General features: G+C 35.6%; 1 long non-coding RNA gene and 1 pseudogene across 2 annotated transcripts in view; one reads left to right on the plus strand and one right to left on the minus strand.

Moving 5' to 3' along the window:
- Positions 1 to 23120, plus strand: part of LOC118500279 — a 417927-nt gene that overhangs the window by 302705 nt on the left and 92102 nt on the right. The gene's annotated exons all lie outside the window — the stretch shown is intronic.
- On the minus strand, positions 17957 to 18101 carry LOC114495882 (annotated as a pseudogene).

The following is a 23120-nucleotide window of genomic DNA, read 5'->3' on the forward strand; positions in this document are numbered from 1 at the left end:
TATTTATCCATTCATCGTACACAATTGTTGAGCTTGTGTTGTCTGTTAAACTCCATCTAGAGAGCATTGGTTTCTCTGAATTGTCAAATCTTCAATCTTTAATAGAAGACCAAATCTTTAGCAATCATTGTTTAATTTTTACCTTTAATTTTTTAGTCCATCTGGATTTTGTTTTATGTTTTGAGAAGATAGTCTCTAAACCTAGTTTTTTATTAAAGATTTTATTTATTTATTTTTAGAGAGGGAAGGGAGGGAGATAGAGAGAGAAACATCAGTGTGTGGTTGCTGGGGGTCATGGCCTGTACTCTGACTGGGAATTGAACCTGCGACACTTTGGTTCGCAGCCTGTGCTCAATCCACTGAGCTACGCCAGCCAGGGCTCTAAACCTAGTTTTTATCTAACTCACAATAGTCATTGATTGTTCCCCAGTTACTATAGCATCTTTTATCATTTGGTAGGTTCTTAAATATCTTAGGGTCTTTTTCTAGGATTGTTTATTTGTCTATTAATTGGGTTGTTGATTCTATCACCAGTTTTGGTCATTGTAGTCTTATTATATATTTTGGTATTTGATAGAACAACAGCTTTCAATCAATTATTTTTTCATCAAATTTTATTAGTTTTCAAACCTGTTCATTTGTCCAGATACAATTTAAATTCATTTGTCAGGTAATAAGTCATTGTTTTTTAAAAAATCATTTTTAAGTGATTAAAAAAAACAAATTGCTTTCAACCTTTAAGTGTTCTTTGACAGAATTGCTATATTGCTTATATTAAGTATTTTACAATCCAAACCTTGGTGTATGTCTGTATTCATTTTGAAGTTTTAGTTGGAGAGAAACTACAGATATCCTTAGTGTTTTTCTTAGCTAGCCTATGTGTTTATGGCTATTGAAAGCAGATTTTCCCCGTTTTCATGTTTTCAGTAGTTAAAGATTAAGTAGAGGGAAGCATGGTTTTGTTATATTACTATTCTACTCAATGGCTGACATCTTATTAATTCCATATTTTTTATTTTCTAATTTTCATATTTGATGCAAACAATAGTTTCATTCTTTTCTTCAACAGTTATATTGTATATCTCTCATGTAATTGTAGAGCAATGTTAGATAATATCCAGACCAATGTTAATAATAATGGTGAGGGTCATGATGGAATTTAGTACAAACATTTCTAGTGTTTCACGTTTAGGAGGAAATAAAACTAATCACTCTTGGTCCATATATTTTAGGCATTGCCAGCAGTACATTGTCTGTGGCAACTTCGTAGATCTGCTGTCACAGTGTGAAATAGACATTGACAGTGCATCAATGAATGTGTGTGGTTGTGTTTCAATAAAACTTTATAAAACAGGGTGCAAGTCAGATTTGCTTCCCAAGCAATAATTTGCTGATTCTAATTTCAAGTAGTTAATTCTAGCCTTCTGCTTTATTTAAAGCTTCATATTTTCATGCTATTCTTCCTTTACTGACTATTTAATTTATTATTTGTATAATTATACTTGTATTTACTAATTTTTAGTAGTATAAGTAGGAATAAATTTATCTATTGACTACTCACTGTATGATTAAGAAAATTTGATTAAGGAATTCACAAAGGAAGAACTGCAAATGTTCAATAAACATGAACATATGCTTAGACTCACTAGAAGTGAAATAAAGAAACACTTCAAAAGAAGATATATATTTATATTTAAATGTATATTTATATGCTTATCAACCTGCCAAAAATGAAAAATCATTACCCAGTTGTATATGTGAATGTCTGTGTATGTAGGATGGGGAAGGGAGCTGGGGGAAACTGGCTTTCTGATGCGAAACTAAAGGAAGACTAAAATAGATTCTTTCTGGAGGGTAAGTTGGAGATACATAGCAAGGCTTTCAAGTTCATAAATTTGAATGCAATATTTTTTGTAAGAATATAAAGAAATAACTGGAAGAACATAAAGTATATTTAAAGTAATGATTATGATGGCATCATTTGTAATAGTAAGACAGCAACCACAAGTAGGAATAAAATTAATTTGAAACAAATTGGAATTAAGTGTGGTAAAACTTCTGTTTCTTATAATGATGAATTGGTAATGAAGACCATATCCACATAAAAACACAATAAAAAGGGTTGCCTGAGAGAGTGGGGTTGCTGGGTGGAGAGAGGGAGCAAAGGGGAAAAATCTGGACAACTGAAATAGAATAATCAATAAAATATAATTTTTAAGAAAGCCAAAAAACCCTTGAAGAAATGCAATACATCTTCTTAAATTGATCACATAGTTAATAAAAAAAATAAGGAAATACCAGATCAAGAACAGAGAAAGCATTAGAGTTGAAAGAGGTGTGCCTGGTCAGTCTTTGGGTATGGTGAACTGCTGAATTGTAAAGCAGGAACTTTGAGAGAGTGTGGAGCAGAAATTAAAATTCATTCCTTAATGAACATCATACAGCAGAAACAGAGCTCTGGCACTCCAGGTGTTAAAAATATAAAACAATTGTGTTTCCCATGATAATGGAGGTAAAAGCTAGGTTTAGAAATTTCAGTAATGTCTGAAAACTATAAAAAGTGATATGATAATTATACAAAGGAGACAACCTGAAATTATAACTAAAATCTACAACATTAAGACCTCAAAAGGTGGATTTACAGGAAAATTATTTATGTTTCATATATTCTGAATTGCAGGATAGGTAATTAGAAACTCTCCAGAATGAAATAGAGAGAGATAAATATATGGAAAACTCAGAAAACAGTAAGAGATCTAGAGGACCTGGTAAGATTTAACATGTTTAAATTGAGTCCCAGGAAGAAAAGCAAAAAAAAAATTTACTCAGGGACAATTTTGAAGCAACAATGGCTAAAAATTTCAAAGAACCACTGAAACACATTGATCTACTGATTTAAGAACTTCAAGACATGACCATCAAGATAAATACACTTTAAAAATCTACACTATTGACAGCACCAGAAGGCAGTGGGAAGGGGATAATGGTGGAAAGAAGGCAAAGGGACTAGTCAAAGAACATGTATGAATGACCCACGGACATGGACAATGGTGTAGGGATGGACTGTGGGAGTGGGGACGGGCTGGGTGGAGGAGGGACAAAGGGGGAGAAACTGGGACAACTGTAATATAATATCAATAAAAATTTAAAAGGTAAAAGAATAAAAATCTATACTTAGTTACATAATAGTGAACCTGCAGAAAAATTAATATGAAATTGGTTACACTTAATGAGTCCAACAATAGGATCCCATTCAGTGCATGAAGTTGGCAATATAGGTGCATAGTGACTATTCTGGAAAATGCTTATAATATTCAATATATTAAGTAAAAAATAACCATAATACAAATACCTTTTAAATGTATATGTGGGCCCTGGCTTTTGTGGCTCAGTGGGTTGAGTGCCAGCCTGCCAACCAGTGTCACTGGTTCATTCCCAGTCAGGGTACATGCCTGGGGTGAGGGCCAGGTCCCCACTAGGGGGTGCACAAGAGGCAACCACACATTGATGTTTCTCTCCCTCTCTCCCACCCTTCCCCTCTGTCTAAAAATAAATAAATAAAATCTTGAAAAAAAGAGAAAAAAATGTTTGAAAATTTTTTTTAAAATAGTACATAGAAGGGTATCTTAAAAGGTGCACCAGGTAGAAGAAGCGCATTTCTTTTTTTGTCTTTTTTTTTAATATTTAGTTATTTTTTTTTAGAGAGGGAAGGGAGGGAGATACATTTAGATGGAGAGAGAGAGAGAGAGAGAAAGAGAGAGAGAGAGAGATATCAGTGTGCGGTTGCTGGAGGTCATGGCCTGCAACCCAGGCATGTACCCTGACTGGGAATGAACCTGCGACACTTTGGTTCGCAGCCCATGCTCAATCCACTGAGCTATGCCAGCCAGGGCAGAATATCTTGAATATACAATAAAATATTCAAAGCAGTAATTTCTAGATGGTAGAAATTTGGGAGCTCTAAACTCATTACTAATTTTTAAATACTTATACATATTTTGTGACTTTCCAGTAATTATATTGTTATAGTATAATTTAAAAATCAAGGTCAAACACAACACTCATTTTGGTGAGAGGACAGAAAGATACTTTCATACTTTGCTGGTGGGATTATATTTTGAAATAAATTATATTATGAATTCAGATTTATGCATCAAAAATTGTAGAAGTGCTCATGCCCATTGGTCTGGTGATTAAGGTCTAGTTATTTATCCTAAGAAATTAGAGACTTGAAGGAAGGTTTTAAGTAATGCACATGGATGCTTGGTGTGCAAATCCTTTGCCTAGAACTCTCTCCTTCATTTGGTCCTTTTCAGGTCCTAGTTGGAATGTCTCTTCTTTTTCTTTTTAATTAAATTTATTGAATAAAGGAAATATGTCTTCTTCAGAGCGACTTTCCCTCCCATAGAGTCCCTCCCCATGATATACACCGCATCACAGTTGTAATTACATGGGGTTTTCATCATTATCTGCATAATTGCTCTCTTCAACTATGCATATATTATATGCTTTTGGAGGCAGAAACTACATCTTTGTTCTTGCCTCCCCCTCAGTACTGAAGCACTGTTTATAACACATTAATAATAATCACTAAATTTTCAATAAATTAATTAAAACATTTCAGATTTCAGAAAATAAAAAGCTAACAAAAGTTCAAAACTTGTCAATTTTAAGTGTATTAAATTATATCCATCTACTGGATACCACACTTGTTAAAAATTGGCATTTTCCAAAAATGTTTATCAAAATCTAAAGCTTTTTATAATATATTATTAAGGAAAATTGCATGTATACAAGTGTATTTATCTGGTAAATGCACCTTAAAAATCTCACAGATTAAAAGAGAATCTACATATCAAATATATTATTTTTATCTTTTCTATTTACCCATAGGAAAGTGTATGTGTGCATATACATACATATTATATATATGTATATACACACACATATATGCATTATATATATATTACATATATTTTAAGTAGGGTGGTCAGGAAAGGCCTCACTGAAAGGTGACATTGAATAAAGACCTAACATTCTAGAAGCAGTGAATTATGCTGATGTCTGAGGAAGGACTCTTAGGGAGGAAGAACATGAAATGGGAAAGCAAGCATCTACCTGGCATGTGTCAGAAAGAACAAGGAGACCAATGTGGTTGGACTGGATAACAGAGAAGCTGGCGAGGTGAATTCAAAGATCCATTAGCTGAGATTGTACTTTCTTTGCATATTTCCCCTTTCTAGTTCTGAGTTTTCACTTTTTCTTGACTATATTTACTAAGGAACTTTGTAATGTTCTAAAACATACCTGAGATTTTTAAACATAGCTATATGATTTTTAAATTTCTTTTTTTTTAAATTTTTTTATTTTTTTTAATATATTTTATTGATTATGCTATTACAGTTGTCCCATTTCCCCCCTTCTCTCCCCTCCACCCTGTACCCCCTCCCACCCACATTTCCCCCTTTAGTTCATGTCCATGTGTCATACTTATGAGTTCTTTAGTTTCTACATTTCCCGTACTATTCTTGCCCTCCCCCTATCTATTTTCAACCTACATTCTATGCTACTTATTCTCTATACCTTTTCCCCCTCTCTCCTCCTCCCACCCCCCTGCTGCTAACCCTCCATGTGCCCTCCATTTCTGTGGTTCTGTTCCTGTTCTAATTGTTTACTTAGTTTCTTTTGGTTTTGCTTTAGGTGTGGTTGTTGATATTTGTGAGTTTGCTGTCCTTTTACTATACATGTCTTTTCTTTATCTTCTTTTCTTAGATAAGTCCCTTTAGCATCTCATAAAATAAGGGCTTGGTGATGATGAACTCCTTTAACTTGACCTTATCTGAGAAGCACTTTATCTGCCCTTCCATTCTAAATGAGAGCTTTGCTGGATAGAGCAATCTGGGATGTAGGTCCTTGTCTTTCATGACTTGGAATATTTCTTTCCAGCCCCTTCTTGCCTGCAAGGTCTCTTTGGAGAAATCAGCTGACAGTCTGATGGGAACTCCTTTGTAGGTTACTGTCCCCTTACCTCTTGCTGCTTCTAGGATTCTCTCCTTCGTTTTTACCTTGGCTAATGTAATTATGATGTGCCTTGGTGTGTTTCTTCTTGGGTCCAACTTCTTTGGGGCTCTCTGAGCTTCTTGGATTTCTTGGAAGACTGTTCCCTTTGCCAGACTGGGGAAGTTCTCCTTTATTATTTGTTCAAATACATGCTCAATCTGTTGCTTTTCCCCTTCCGATTCTGGTACCCCTATAATTCGGATATTGGAACGTTTAAAGGTGTCTTGGATGCTCTTAATCTTTTCCTCAATTTTTTGAATTCTTATTTCATCATGCTTTCCTGCTTGGTTGATTCTATCTTCCTTCTGGTCCACTGTATTGTTTTGAGACTCATATTCCTTCTTTTCACTATTGGCTCTCCTCTGCGTGTCTTCCTGCATCTGTTTTATGGTACTCTGCATTCTTTCATCTAAATATTGTCCAAAATCCACCAGTTCCGTGAGCTTTCTGATCACCAGTGTTTTGAACTGCGCATCTGATAGATTGGTTAATTCTTGGTCGCTCAAAAGGATGAGTCCTGGGGGACTGATTTGCTCTGTTGAAAACATGGTTTGTTTTTTTTTTTTTCCCCTGTCTCTCCTTTTTTTTTTTTTTTTTTTTTAGGTCTAGTTGCTCTTGTTACGGTGGGGGGCGGAGCCTTAGGTGCTCACCGGGGCTGGGCAACCCAGTTGCTAGATTGTGACGTTATATGTGGGGGCGGGGCGGGCGCGGGAGTGGGGCGGGAGAAAACAATGGTGGTAGTTCCGTTCCCCTGGACTCAGACCCTTGTCTGGGCTTCTGGGCTGCGAGCTCTGCCCTGGTCCACAATCGCTGCCCGTCTGGGTCTGCCAGCCGCAGCTTGTGTACTCAGGGATCACCGCTGCCTTCTTGCACGCCCGATGGCTTTTGCGCTGATTTCGCGCCAAACCTTCCCCCGACCTCCGCGCGCCGCCAACCCGAGCCAGCCCCGCGCCCGCCGGCTCGTCTTCTCCTACCAGTCCGGATGAACGCGTCTACTTCAACTTCTTGGCTGCCCGACTTCCATTCAGATAAATCCTCTGCCGGATCTGGGTGTTATTCTGATAGTAAATTATTGTTGTAAATTATTGGTTTTCTAATCTTGGTTGTACGAGGAGATACGGTGCGTGCACCTATTCCTCCATCTTGCCGGAAGTCCTCTTAAATTTCTTTTTGCATGCTCTATTATTTTCTTTTCCTTGTTTTCCATTGATTTTAAAATTCTCTAGCTAACTTTTCAAGTTGATTTCATTTACTTTGTTTTCTTTTAATGAAATGATGAAAACTGAATTATAGTTAATACTTTTTTGGATACAATTTTATTGAATCAGTGTTTTCACATTTAGTGTTCTTTTTCTGTTTTTTAAAATTTAATTTTAGTTGTAGCTATTTTTAAGTATGAGGCTTTATGTTTAAAGCACCACAGTATATTTATGGTAGAACAATGAAAGAAAATCTAGGGAGAAGAAGAAAATAAATAATAATCCTACAAATTACCAATCATTCAAATGCATATGTCATTTCTTCTTAAATTTAGGATAATCATTAATTATAGTTTTGTAACATGAAGTTTTCTCTGTTTAGCTTAATAATTTTTAGCTATTATAATTAATTTTTTCATTAGGAAATACATTTTTTGTGATATAAATACAAAAAGAAAGGACATCAATGTAAACTCTTTTTTTGCAGCATCCCCAGTTTTCCACTTGCCCCAGCACAAGACTGTCAGTGCTACCAGTTTGCTGCACGTGTTTGCAGAGAAATTCTGTTACAAAAACTAACATGCTTTTTCTTTTTTTTTAAAAAAAGATTTTATTTATTTATTTTGAGAGAAAGGGAAAGGGGAAGGAGAAAGAGAGGGATAGAAACATCAATGGGTGGTTGGCTCTTGTGCACCCCTAACTGGGGACCTGGCCCTCACCCCAGGCATGTGCCCTGACTGGGAATCAAACCAGTGACCCCTTGGTTCACAGGCCAGAGCTCAATCCACTGAGCCACTCCAACCAGGGCTGTTTTCTCCTCTTTATGGTCAGAATATTGGCTCCGCTTTTTGTATCACTTGTGATATTTGTGAGCATTTACTTTTCTAAATTTAATATACTTATTTTCAAAGTTAGTGGAGATTCTTCATAGATTTTGGCACTGGACTATTGATTCTTATTTTTAGTAGGTATTTGCATTTTGTGTTTTTCTTTTTTTCCATTGGTATTTTAGTAATAAATTTTGAGAGCCAGAAGTAAGCAAGGACTTTCACTCAATGTTCCACTTACCAGTAGTCTTACATTTTTCTCTTGCTTTTATTTGTTTGTTCCTGTTCATATTTTTTGGGGAAAGAGCCGAATAAGGTATAAATAGACCAATAGAGAAATTATATATTACTATTGTGCTACAAAAGGATGGTCACTAAATGTCCATCATCAAGAAACTGGAAAGCAAGCCTTCATATAAATGAATGGTATATCAAAGATAAAATGTATTTTTATTGACTTGGAAAATGTTTGCAACCTTTTGAGGGTTTTCTATGTATAGTATCATGGCATCTGCAAATAATGACAGTTTTATTTTTCTTTTCCAATTTGGATAATTTTCGTATGTTTCTCTTGCTGAATTGCTGTGGCTTGGCTTTCCAACGTTGTTGAATAAAAGTGGTGAGAATGGGCATCATTGTCTTGTTCTTGATCTTAGAGGAAAAGCTTATAGCTTTTTACCATTAAGTATGTCAGTTGTAGGTTTTGCCATATATATGGCCTATTATTATGTTGAGGTGTACCCCTTTACTGAGAATTTTTATCACAAGTGAAGGTTGAATTTTTGTCAGATATGTTTTCCTATCTTTGTTGAGATGATCATGTGATTTTTATCTTTTATTTTGTTACTGTGCCATATCATTGATTCACTTGTGGATCTTGAATCATCCTTTCATCTCTGGAATAAATCCTACTTGATTGTGGTGTATGATTCCTTTAATGTATGGTTGAATTCATTTGCTAATATTTTATTGAGATTTTTTGCAGCTATGTTCATCAGGGATATTGCCTATGGTTTTCTCTTTTTTTTTTTTTTGTAGTGTTTTAATGAATTTGTAAGCTTTCAAATTTTTGGAATAGTTTGAGAAGGACAGGTATTAACTTTTCTCTAAATGTTTTATAGAATTCACCTGTGAAGACATCTGGTCCTGGAATTTTATTTTTAGGGAGTTTTTTGATTATTGATTCAGTTTTATTACTAGTAATCAGCCTGTTAAGATTTTTTTTTTTTATGTTCCCCTGATTTAGTTTTGGAAGACTGTATCTTTCTAAGAATTACACATGTACTCTAGGGGTTGTCCATTTTGTTGGCATATTATTGTTCATAGTGGTCTTTTATGATCTTTTGTGTTTCTGTCATGTCAGTTATAAATTTTCCTCTTTTATTTCTGACCCTATTTATTTGGATTCTCTCTATTTTTTAGATGAATCTGGATAAAGGTTTATCAATTTTATTTATGTTATCAGAAACCAGCTCTTAGTTTCATTGATCTTTTCTTCCCTATTAGTCTCTAATTATTTATTTTTGGTCTGATCTTTATTATTTCATTCCTTCTACTAATTTGGGACCTTTTTGTTCTTTTCTTTAAGTTTTTATAGAATAAGTTTTGATTGCTTGAGATTTTTCCTTTTTTTTGAGGTATGGCTATTTTACTATAAAATTTCCTCTTATAACTGTTTTTGCCACATCCCATAGATTTTAGAACATGATTTCTTCATTGACCCATTGGTTGTGTAGGAAAATGTTTAGCTTCCATGTGTTCATGTTTATTTCAGTTTTCTAGCTGTAGTTGATTTTTAGTTTCAGACTATTGTAGTCAGAAAAACATAGCTGATATGATTTCAGTCTTCTCAAATTTATTGAGACTTGTTTTGTGGCCTAACATATGATCTATTCTGGAGAATGTTTCATGTGCACTCAAAAAGGGTTCATGTTCTGCTGTTTTGGGATAAAAGTAAAGTACACATCTATTAAGTATTATGGTCTAGTGTGTAACTTATGACTGTTGTTTCTGTATTGATTTTCTGCTTGGATGATCTATCTATTGATTTAAGTGGGGTGTTAAAGTCCCTACTACTATTGTACAACTGTCAATTTTTCTGTTTATGTCTGTTAGTATTTGCTTCATGTATTCAGGTACACCTATATGGGTACACAGAAATTTACAAGGGTTATATCCTTTCATTGGATTAATGTTTTTATTATTACACAACGTCCTTCTCCATCTCCTCCTATAATGTTTGTTTTAAAGTCTATTTTGGACCTGGCTAGTGTGGCTCAGTGGATTGACCACTAGCCTGCAAACCAAAGGGTCACCAGTTTGATTCCCACTCAGGGCACATGCCTGGGTTGCAGGCCAGGTCCCCAGTAGGGGGTGTGTGAGAGGCAACCCCACATTGATGTTTCTCTCTCTCTCTCTTTCTCCCTCCCTTCTTTTCTCTCTAAAAATAAATAAGTAAAATCTTATAAAAATAAAGCCTATTTTGTCTAAGTATTGCTATTCCAGCTTTCTTTTTGTTTCAATTTGAATGAAATATCTTTTTTTCATTCCTTCACTTTCAGTAGTGCTGTCTTTAGGTCTGAATGAAGTAAGTCTCTTGTGAATGAAGGCAGCATACATATGGATTTTCCCCCCATCCTTTCAGCCTCCTCAAGCCTTTTGACTGGATATTTTAAGTCCATTTTCATTTAAGTAATTATTGATGGTTATATATTTATTGCCATTTTGTTCATTGTTTTCTGGTTGTGTTTTCTTGTTCTGTTTCTTCTATTTTTGCTTGCTCTTTTCCTTGTGATCTGATGACTTTCTTTAGTGTTATGTTTGAATAATTTTCTCTTTACTTTTTTTGTATCTATTATAGATTTTTGGTTACTGAACACTGCGAGGTTCATATGTAGCAACTTATGTATATAACATTTTATTTTAAGTTGATGGTCTCATAAATTCTAATGCATTCTAAAAGCAGAACATTTTCACTCCCTCTTCACATTTTATGTTATTGACATCATATTTGAGACCTTTTGTTTTGTGTGTCCTTAGTAATTATTGTATAAACACATGATTTTTCTACATTTGTCTTTGAATCTTTATACTAGCTTTATAAGTGGTTGATCTACTACCTTTACCATATATTTGGCTGTACTAGTAAAATTTTTCATGTATTTTTAATTTCTAGTTATGGCCTTTTTCCCTACTTAAAGTAGTTTCTTGAACAATTTTTGTAAGGTGGGTTTAGTGGTGATGAATTCCTTTAGATTTTGTGGGAATCTCTCCTCTAATTCTGAGTGATAAGCTTGCTAGGTGGAGTATTTTTTTGTAGGTTTTTTTCCCCATTTAGCACTTTGAATATATTATACTACTCCCTTTTGATCTGTAATGTTTCTTTGAAAAATCAGGTGACAGCCTAATGGTTCCCTTATACATATCTATTGCTTTGCTCTTATTGCTTCTGAGATTGTTTATTTTTAACTTTGACATTTTATTATAAAGCATCTTGGTGTGGACCTCTTTGAGTTCATCTCAGGGAATTTTTCAGATATTACTCTTTTTTTAAACATTTTATTTATTTATTTTTAGAGAGGGAAGGGAAGGAGAGAGAGAGGGAGAGAGAAACATCAATGTGCGGTTGCTGGGGGTCATGGCCTGCAACCCAGGCATGTACCCTGACTGGGAATCGAACCTGTAACACTTTGGTTTGCAGCCCGTGCTCAATCCACTGAGCTACACCAGCCAGGGCTCAGATATTACTTTTTAAGCAAAATTTCAGTACCATTCTTTCCTCTTCTGGCACACCTATGATTTGAGACTTAGTACTGGAGGAGCTCAGTTCTTAAACTTCATCCATTCCAGGAGGTGTTTGAGAAGCAATTTGTTCAAAAACTGAATCATGCCTGAATGATGTGTGACTGATCATATAGGTATTATTAGCATGAAAGTGTTGTTGGGTCAAGAACTGAAGTTTTGTTCAACAACTGAGACATGTTTTCCATGAACAACTTGGCTGAGAACTGAATTATTCCAGATAGGAGATATTTGAGAACTGAGGTTTGACTGTACACTTGGTGTTGTCCCAAAGGTCCCTTAAACTACCCTCATTTATTAAAATTCTTATCTTTTTTTGCTGTTAAGCTTGGGTGATTTTTACTACTCTTCTTTCCAGATTATTGATCCATTCTTCTATATCATCTAATCTGCTATTGATTTCTTCTAGTCTATTTCTCATTGCAGTATTGTATTCTTCATCTCTGATTGATACTTGCTTATATTTTATATCTTTTTCTTCTAGTTCTCACTATGTTCATCTATTGTACTCCTGAGTTTGGTGCATATTTTTATGACCCTTACTTTGAACTCTTTTTTGGGGGTAGGTTGCTTACCTCTATTTTTTAGTTCTTTTTTTTGAGATATTTGTCTTTTTCCCTCATTTGGAACATATTAATCAATATCGTCACTTTGCATGGCCACTAGAGCTAGTTTTTCCTGGAGTGTCCCCATGGGTGTAGCATGTTGTTGCAGGTCTGCAACTAATGTGGGTCTGTAGCTGTCGAGGGTGTGTGATGGGTGGGACTGCCCTCTAACTTGACTGACTGTGAGGCCAGTCTACCAGGCCATACTGCTACTGCGTGGGCATGCTTGGGTGGGTGGGGCTCTCACTGTGGCCTCCCACTGGCTCTTGTAGCCTGGAAAAAGGATTCCAAACTGGTGCTCACCAGCACTGGCTTCCAGCTCAGCCTAAATGAGATCAAAGAATGGCTGCTACGAGTGACTCAATTACCAGACAGAGTCCCAGCTACATTTGTGCCTCTCCAGCAGACACTTCAGGTTCAGTGAGTGGGTCACCTTCTCCATGGTCTATGTAATTTTTCTCCTAGTATTTTTGTGCTGGTTTCTGGGTGGAGTCTGTGTATAAGCCCTTTAAGAACAAGTTTCTCTTTTCTTTTAGTTCTATTGTTTTCCTGGACATAATCCCCATTGGTTTTCAAAGCCAGGTGTTTTGAGGGCTCTTCTCTCCTTTGCAGTATTAACAGTTGGGGCTCTTAATGTGAAGCTGAAATCCCATGCTCCTCAGGAAAGATTTGGAAAGATTTTGTGCCATTGAGATCCCTCCCCTCTGTGCAACACCGTGGTTGGGGTGTGACTGCTCTCCTGCAAGGGGGTGTATATCTGCCTCTCCTACTCTTTTCAGTGCACTTACTTGTTATGGAGGCTCTGTTCATATAGTTTCCAGGTCTCCTTCAGAGGAAATTTTTTATGTGTAGTATTACATTATTTTTGTATCTGCAAGAGGACATGAGTTAAGACTCTTCCTAAGCTACCATCTTAAACTCTCTCTAAAAACTTATAATCTTTAGCTTGGGTTGTAGATTATTAAACCTATAGTATTTAAGCTTATGGCACCTGACAGTACAAAGCACTTTTCTTATAATGAGTTATCCTGATGATTTTTGCTTAAAATTGCATTGTTCCACCTATTTTGTCAGACACTGATGTGTCATTTCTCAGAAAGGACATTGAACCCAGCGGCACACCGAGGCCATTTGCCTGAGGCCTGCTGTGGGCCTGCTGTGGGCTTTGCTCTAAAATGGTCGGGGGGTATCAGTCCCTGCTCTGGGTCTCAGTTGATTCATCTACACATGAAAGAGTTGGACTAAAACATCACCGAGCTTAGTTGCAGCCCTTTGATAATCTCAAATCCATGTTTACCCAGTAAAACAATGCAAAACTTAAATTCTTTATTATGATAAGCAATCAAACAAATAACTGGCCTAATAATTTGGATTATCTTAAAATATTTGAGAAAAATTGATTAGGCCTGAATACTCATTGGCTTACCAGTCCCTCTGTGTTACCAGTCCCTCTGTGTTTTAAAACAGTTATGTGTGTGTGTGTGTGTGTGTGTGTACAAGTTCTAAATACTTTGATCTATCTGTTGTATGTTTATAAGCTTCACTACAGTCTGAAAGTAGCTTGCCAAGAGTCATGAACAGGAAGAGGTGTTTAGGATAGAATACATGCAAAATTAGAAAATAGAGTGTTATTAATGTTACTATTCTGAGGAATACATATCCAAATATATATTTTGATGGACTGGGACACCCCTGTCCAGCAACAAAGCTTCAGTACATAGGCTGTGTTTATATAGGTTTGCTGCTAAAAGACTGCCTCTGCCTAGGTGATTAGTGCAATATCAGAGTGGAAGATCACCCATGTGTGCTGGTGACAGTGGTTTTATTGAAGACAGCACAAAACCCTTCTTTCCTCCCCTGCTTCCCTACTGCCCTGCTGCAACCAAATATGTGTTAAGAGCACCATAAAAGATATCTCTCTGGATTAACTTTACAAAGAAAATTAATAGAACGTAAAAAAATACCATTGAAAGAATTACAAACCAGTTATAAAACTAAAGAACTTAATTATTAACTATGGCTCAGTCTATCTGATTATCTATTTATATATAATGCACATATACAGTAAGTTTGTATATATATTATACATATATGTATGCAAAAATATTGAGTATTTTGGGAATCTTAATAACCACTGGATTAACCAATTTCTCTGATATTCTAAAGCACTTTTATTTGTTATTATATTTTTATATGTTATTAAATGTATATACATGTATATGTCCAAGGTCTGTCTGGAAAAAGTCCAGCCACTGTTAATATAAAAAGAACGGTTTGCACAACATCAATGTAACACGGCAGCCAAGGAGAACGGACTGGAATGCACATGCAGGAACAATGATGACTTCACTGTACTAGTCAGTGGAGGCTGTAGACACCATTTAGTGAGCATGTGCACTGTGTGGCCTTCACAGACTCATGGACATGGACAACAGTGTGGTGATTGATGGGGGAGGTGGGTATAAGGGGACTAAGAGGTAATGAAAAAAATAAAATAAATTTTCAAAAAGTTAATAAATGACTGAGTGAGTAGAACAATGAGTCTGCATCAAATTTTGCACTGAACTTGAACATTCTTGTACAGAAACTATTTGGATGATTCAGAAGGCCATAATAATGGGCACCTGGGGATTGGCAGTTTCATCGCAACAATGGACCCATTCATGCATCATCTCTCCTGCAGGGTTTTTTTGGAAAACATCAAATCACCCAGGTGACTCAGCTCTCATACAGCCCAGATTTGGTGTCCTGTGACTTCTGGCTTTTCCCCAAAGTAAAATTATCTTTGAAAAGGAAGAGATTTCAGACCATTGATGAGATTCAGAAAAATATGCTAAGGCAGCTGATGACCATTAGGAGAACTGTGTGAGATCCCAAGGTGTCTACTTTGAAGGAGACTGAGGCGTCATTGTCTTATGTACAATGTTTCTTTTATCTTCTTCAATAAATGTCTCTATTTTTCATAGTACATGGCTGGATACTTTCTGGACAGATCTCATAAGCATTTAATAATGTAGTGTTTTTCCACTATGATTCTATACTATTATAGTGTCATATATATACACACACATGTATATGTACAATGTGTATATATATTTAATAATATATAAATATAATAACAAGTAAGAGTGGTTTAAAGGAATTGGTAACCTAGTGGTTTATAATTCTTAATATGTATATTATATGGAGTCTGGTTCCATTCATTCACAATGGAAGCATTATAATCAGGTGAGCCATTTTAATGGATTTATAAGGTGAAGAAATCCTTATATTCCAAAAGCCTAGGTACACTTTCTATTTTCTTGGATGTGCTGCATTTTCAAATTCATAAGTTGTTGTGTATTGCAAGGATTGGTAAAATCAGATTTTGTTCATGAAGTTCAGTCCCATTGCCTGAAATTCTTGCTCTGCTATGTTATCTACTAAGCTTTGTATGTGGAACTAATGCTAAACAACAATGATATATACTGTGTGGTGCACAGTCTTCTAATAGGTCCTATAGGTCTTACTGAGACCTATGATGAGGCTTAGAAACCAATCTTTTTCTTTCTTTTTTTTTAGCTGAAAGTCCTTTATAAGGATATTGTACAATCTGTTTTTGGTAAAGGATCGTGGTTAAAAAGAAATGGTTTTCATTAATAATAAAAAACATTCAGAAAATTATTGCATTTAAAAATAGGTTTTTTGTTGCTTAATTGTTTCTTTTTTTCTCTATAAAGTTTTTGTAAAAGCCATTTGATTCTGTGGATCTTACATTTTCTCTATTTATGTCTACCAAAGTAAACTCTTTAAGTTGTTGAGCATTATATTAGCTTTTTGGTAGAGAAAAACATTTTTTAAAGAAATGTGTAATAATCAGTAAAAAGGCTTTTTGTAAATTTTAGCAAAGCTAATAATTGAATAATGTCATCTTATTTCACCCTAGTTTCCATATGTATAAACAAATGCAGCAATATCTTACAATTATTTAATTAATAATACTTTTTATTTTACTAGTTTGTATATATTGCTACAACTTCAATCACACAATTTAAATACCTGACAAAGCAAGTTTAGTCTGTAAAGGTCATGTGTGTCCTGGAACAAAGTTCAGAGGACTGAGTCACTTTGTATGCCTACAGCGAGCAACTGATGGGGCATGTCCTTCTCTACAGATTTTAATAGGTACATTAGTCAGATCTCAAGATTGTAAGAAAAATCTGAAGAAATATTACCCTGAAATAAGTGTTAATTTATGTTGAAAAATTTTTAATGCATGCTACTTTGCTTCAAAGTACAAGTGTGAGTAAATTATGTATGGTGGCTTCTTCTTGCTTAACACCTCTTATAAAAAAAGAATATTTTGTGGCCAACATTTGCTTAGTTACATTTATTCCTGTTTGCCAGGGGTAAACTGGATGGAACATCCACAGCTCATTGGAGAAACAAGTATGCTCCACCCCCAAAGCTGGGTGACGGAACTAGTCACGATGCGCACTGCAGTTTTTGTGTGGCCACATGTCTTCAGGCCACCTGGGGTAAATGCTTCCTGAGCACTGATTCTATTGGGCCATCAGATGCTTCATGGGTGGTAATTAAATAAAGGCAGTTCTATGGTTTTGTGGAGTTAAGCCAATATCTGATGCATTCTAGAAGTCTCTTCTAGAAAGCTTTTACTTTGAACCTTACCTTTTGGAAGAAGTACATTTTCTACATATTGACTGACCTTTCATTAAAAGAACACTTTCTAGGGTGATCCTTGAAAATACACACTTCTGTTTTCTTGTGATAAGTCAATGTCCAGTTCACTTAGCAGAGAAACAGTGCGACCCTTTGAAATGTTAGGTTTCCCTTTCTCAAGTTGTATGGTCGATCATTATTTTTAAAACACAACAAAAGGCTTTAAATAGTAGATAAAAAGGACCCAAAACAGAAGTGTATTTAATTTGTGTCATTTTTAACTTTTCCTCTGGAACTCAATGCCCTAGTTTAAGAGTGATTGCACATATACTGCAGTAGAGAATGGATAGTTTTTTTCTTTATACTTATTTACATGTGCTCATTTTAATAGTTACAAGCTGTGTCATTGGTAAAAAACATGTTATAGACCAACATTGAGGCTAAAACCTATAGTCCAAAGGCCAGATACCACACCCTGCCTGCACCTATTTTCATAATTAAAATTTTAATGGAATTGAGAAAATTTCTTTATATATTGTCTATAGCTGCTTCCTTGCTACTCTGGCTGAGGGTAATGGTTATGACAGAGACTATAAAGGCTCACAAAGTCTAAATTAGTTACAATCTCATCCTTTACAGAAAAAAGTTTATTGACCTATGGACTAGCAAATGAAAGAAATATACGTTTTTTATTTGTTTGTTTTTGTAGTATGTATAAATGAAAAAGACTAAAAAGCTGTACTATCAGAAATTATTTTTATTTTGTTTCACAGTGAAGAATATTTGCATTATTGCTTTAATATTTTTATGTGCCCCAGGCATGAAACAGCTCTAGCCATCAACACAGGCACCAAGCTAGGCTGAACTAAGGACTGTGCGTTGGCTTTGCCCCTGACTGATGTAAGAGCAACACCACCAACGAGGTATCTCCTTGCCCATTGCCAGGGGCTTTGCTTTAAATTTTTAAAAGTCTTAATTTCCTCTAGAAGGAGCTTTTTGCTTGGATATGCAAATCTATATTTACTGTCAGGGAGATAGTTAACAAGTTAGTGCCTCTTCAAAGACAAAATATTTTCCAAACCATGCTGTGAAGTTTGCATAGAAGGGAAAATGGGAATATATAGGGTTCAGGTGAGTCAGTGAAGTGGCTTCTAACCATGCAGCTATTATGCCTGAAAACTGCATAACCTGAGCTTAGTCTGCAGGCCCCTACCAGCTTGTTCTTGGGGAGGCTTCCAAACCTCTGACTGCATCATGGCTGTGGCTTCATTCTCTCTATCAGACTTGTTTCCTGTGGCTGTATCAAAGATAGACCTGGGCCATCTTTTTTTAAGTCTGTCACATTTACTTTCCTAAAAAAAAGGTTAAAAAAGGAATATATGTGTTAAATTATTTTTAATGTTTTAGTTTTTATAGTGGTGTGTGTGTGCCCATGCTCATGTATACACATGTATGACTAAGGAAAGCTATTAGGATTGTGAGGTAATGTACTTTCCAAAATTTAGCTTTTCTATGAAACATACAGCACAAGGATAATAGATAACGATGCAATGGTTAACATTACTATTTTCAAAAATTGAAAAGGAATCATCACTCAAAGCCAGTTTGGCATTTTCCTATACGACATCCTATTAAGGGCTCTGAATCGCAGTTATGCAGTTCTATGAATTTAAATCCAACAGAGATGATGTAGCTTTCACACGATTTTCTTCAGTTATAAGAACCATAATCATTGCAATGGGATGCCTTAAGCCTGGGTCACTTAAATCATTTCTGAATACCACAGGTGCTCTTCAGGGACATGAAAGACGGGGAAGGCACCTGTTGCTCATTGAATCTAACTGTCACTCATAGACTTAGTGTAGGTCAGTGTGTTCAGGATCAGTTATGGAGAAGAATACAAAAATATGCCTGGCAAATACAACTTTGCCAGGACTCTAAATTATAAGCATAGAGAAAAATATTTTTAGAGGCTAAGTAGTATAGATTCACAAAATATTTAGATATTCTCTCAATGTTAGTTTTGAGAAAGTAAGTGAATGGGATATAAAAATGAAGACGCAAGTATTTACATTGACATGCAATTGTCTAAGAAAAGTATTCCTTTTATTTTGAGTTAAATAAAACAAGGATACTTTCAGTTTGAGTGCATTCTAATGTTAACTTACATCAAATCTTGGAAGGAAGTAACCTATTTTATTCTAATTGTTTTCTGTCTCAAGGTATAGGATTCCTACATTTCCTTTTTTTCAAAATTTTTAATTGTTGTTCAGTTACAGTTGTTCCCCAATAGAATTTTGAGAATATAGACAGAGGTGAAAATTTGTGACATTGGGAAAAAGATAGTCTGCTGAATTACATTAGACATAAATAGATTTTTTTAAAGTGGAAATTTTATTAAAAACCCGAGTTAAAAAATTCACTGGGAGATTTAAAGAGAAATCTGGGAGACTTTGATAATTATTTTGTCTTTATATATTTTTTAACATAAGTTTGTATATGCATTTGTGGTATAGAGGATCATGGGAAATTTCTTGATCCCTGTCCTATATTTACATTTTCTTAAGTATTCTTCCATAAATGTTCATGCTCATATAAACATAAGAGTGAAATACACAATGATATCATGATAAACATATTTTCTATGCATAAGTACTTTCAATTCCTAATCTTTACAATTAATAACTTATTTTATTAATTTGTATTACCTTATTGCTTTGTGCTTCTTTTATTCTACTTTTATTGCCATTGCTTTAATATTACTTCCTTTTCTTGTCTCTTGCTTAAGTTTTTTATTTACTAAGTTTTAAATGCTTTCCCTTTGACATTTGACAGGAGTGGTGGCCCTTTCGGTGGTACAGCAAGGAGACCTCACAGGGCAAGCAGGTGGGCGGGCAGGGCCCAGGCACCTCTGTGGACACCGTGCTAGATTCTTCTCGGATGATCTATCAGTCCTTTAAATGGCCATCCAATGTTTCTGGTATTTTTCTGAAAATTCACAGCTAACAACCATTCCTGAAAAAATAATGATCCTCTTCTTGACAGAAGACTGGAGGGGTTTAGCTAGATTAACATCATTTGAACCCTTCTGATCACTGAAAGAGCTAGAGTGGAGAACAGAATCTATAATTCAGTTCTCCAGGCCTCTGTTTTGATGTCTTTTGCAATTCTTTTCACTGGTGTATTGAATTGGAGGGATTTGGGGGCTAATCAAGGAAGCAGACATGACCATGTGGTGGTAGTAGCACACGATGAATTTTATTTGGTGAGTGCTCTGGCTGGTTGCATGAGGGGAAAGTCCCTCACAGCAGTAAACCTTCCAGAGGCAATGGGTGGGGGGCCCCTACTCAGAGGGTAGGAGAACAAGCGGGGAGTCATGGGAAAGAGGAGGATTGTAGAGAGTGTTTTGAAGCCACATGATGTTGCTCAGCAGCACAATAGAGTCTCTAGGTCAGAGAGCTCTGAAGGGCAGAAGCAGCGTGGGGTCTTTTATAACCACAGAGCTTATTTTACCTATGACTAGCAGGTGTGGGGTGCTGTTTTTAAGGGGTATGTAAAGCAAGAGTGTTCTAAATGGCTAAAATTCTGCTTAATTTGGCTACATTTAAAACAACTGGATGTGTAAAAATTCAGGAGTTTTTGGTGTCAGTGGGGTTTGGAGCAAATGGGGCTCAGCCTGCTGTGGAGAAGTCAGCAGCAATGGGCCAAGGGACTGAGCTGGCTTTGCTTTGTTGATGTGATAACTAAGCCACACTAGTTTGTGTGTGTGTATGTTTTATCACTATAACATGGCCCAAATGTATATAAACCAATATAATGTATAACACATGCATACCATCTATATCTGTTAACCATATTATTGGCTAAACCTAAAGAATTTTGTCTTAATTGCTCCAGGTTTTGTAAAAGAATAAATTACTAAAGTTGAATTTCTCTGCATACCACTTCCTAAAACTATTCCCCTTCTTGTTTTCTTCAGAGGAGTTTTCTGTATACGTTTAGATTCATATGCTAGATATATATATATATATATATATATATATATATATATATGATTTTAACATGGCTTATAAACTTGTTTTGGGATGATTTGAAATGTCATATAAATGATAATGCACATAATCTTCTATCCTCTTCTTACAATTTATAAAATTGACCCAAATATCTGATTGATACTTTAGATCGAGTTTTTTTTTACTACTAAATAGTATTTTATTCTTTTTTAATACTATACTATCTAGAGCAGCCACTTTATTTATTATTATTTTTTTTTTAGATTTTATTTATTTTTAAAGAGGGAAGAGATGGAGAAAGAGAGAGAGAGAGAAACATCAATGTGTGGTTGCTGGGGGCTGTGGCCTGCAACCCAGGCATGTGCCCTGACTGGGAATCGAACCTGCGATGCTTTGGTTCACAGCCTGAGCTCAAGCCTCTGAGCTGCGCCAGCCAGAGCTAAATAGTATTTTATTCTATAAGTGGAATCTAATCAACAGAACAAACAAGCAAGCAAAATGCAACCAGAGACATTGAAATAAAGAACAAACACAGTAACCAGAGGGGAGCAGGAAGAGGGATAATGGGGGAGAATACAGGAAGGGCTATCAAGGAACATGTATAAAAGACACATGGACAAAGCCAAAAGGGATAGGTTCAAAGGTGGAAGGTGGGGCTGGGTGGGGTTGGGGATGTGGTGGGGTGAAAATGGAGACAACTGTACTTGAACAACAATGAAAAAATTAAAAACAATTTATATTGATGGATTTTAGGTTGCTTCCAAGTTTTCATTTTTGCAAATGACACTTGAGAAAATGTTTCTGGATATATCATCATATGTAAATGTTGCCTACAAAGGCTATTCCATTGACAAATAATTCCCAAACACCCTGTGTGCACAGATTTGGGACTATATTGAAATTAGATATAATTCCTATTCTTAATACATTTGTAATCTTAGTTTAATCATATATACACATATATGTGTATATGCATACATGCATGTGCATATATACATATATAGTACACACATATGCACATAAAGTTATATATACACACATATACACATATATGTATGTGTGTATGTGTATATGTATCTGCCCAGAAGGTATCCAACCATGTAGTATGAAAAATAGAGACATTTATTGACAAAGATACAGGATACAAGAAACATTGTACACAGGACAATGATGCCTCAGTCTCCTTCAATGTAAGCACTTGGGACCTCACACAATTCTCCTAACGACCATCAGCTGCTCCACTGTATTTTTCTAAATCTCATCAATGGTCTGATATCTGTTCCCTTTCAAAGCTGATTTTACTTTTGGGAAAAGCTAGAAGTTATAGGGCACCAAATCTGGGCTGTAGTGGAGCTGAGTCTCCTAAATTATTTGATGTTTCGCCAAAACACTCTGCATGAGATGTGATGCATGAATGGACACATTTTTGTGATGAAGCTGCCAATCACAAGTTGCCCATAGCTGCGGTCTTCTGGATCATCTGAATAGTTTCCATGTAGGAATGTTCAAGCTTAATGCAAAATCTGATGCAGATTTGTCATTCTACTTAGTCATTTTGAATGTGATGGTCATGTATTACACGTGATCACTCAACAGCATCTACCACCTCCACTGACTAGTACAGTGAAGTCATCATTGCTCAGGCATGCACACTCCAGGCCACTCTCCTTGGCTTCCAGGTTATATCAATGTTGTGCAAACATTCCTGTTATATTAACAATGGCTGGACTTTTTCTGGGTAGTCTATATATGACTCTAATATTTTATAGTTTAATTTCATATGTCATTTTACTAAATTTAAATTTATGTCTAAGCCAGAAATATTATCAATGACATTGCTGGATTATGTTTCTCAGTATTTGGTTTTGGTACTCCTCCAAGGTAGACAGGCAGATGTGAGTGACTGAGTTACAGTTTGTCTTTAGGAGAAAATGTTAAAGAGCCTTTCTGAATTTT

Source organism: Phyllostomus discolor, chromosome 4 (assembly GCF_004126475.2).
Source record: "Phyllostomus discolor isolate MPI-MPIP mPhyDis1 chromosome 4, mPhyDis1.pri.v3, whole genome shotgun sequence".
NCBI lineage: Eukaryota > Metazoa > Chordata > Mammalia > Chiroptera > Phyllostomidae > Phyllostomus > Phyllostomus discolor.